Genomic DNA, 485 nt, shown 5'->3' with positions numbered 1-485 from the left:
CTAGTCTATAGTCTAGTCTATAGTCTAGTCTATAGTCTAGTCTATAGTCTAGTCTATAGTCTAGTCTATAGTCTAGTCTATGGTCTAGTCTATAGTCTAGTCTATAATATAGCATTTATTCTTGTCTATAGTAATGTCTTGTCTATAGTCTAGGCTATAGTAATATAATAAATATAGTCTATCTGTATAGTGTATAGTTAAGTCTATTATACTTTCTATAGTCTAGATTATAGTCTGGCATATAGACTTGATCTAGTTTATTGTGTAGCCTTTCTTAGTCTAGAGTTTTGTTCATAGTTTAGTTTATAGTCTAGTCTACAGTCTAGTTTTGTATCTTGTCTTTTACAAATGTTTATTGGTTTGTTTTTGCAAATATTAAAAACAACTTTTAAGAAAATTTTTCTTTGTGTAGCAGGAAATTAAGAACAACTTCCGTTTTATTATAAATATGTATGTTTATTTTTTTATGAAATCTTTATGCCGTA

The sequence above is a fragment of the Lucilia cuprina genome, chromosome 6 (assembly GCF_022045245.1).
Source record: "Lucilia cuprina isolate Lc7/37 chromosome 6, ASM2204524v1, whole genome shotgun sequence".
NCBI classification, from domain to species: Eukaryota; Metazoa; Arthropoda; class Insecta; order Diptera; family Calliphoridae; genus Lucilia; species Lucilia cuprina.
Note: the sequence above shows the minus strand (reverse complement) of the source record.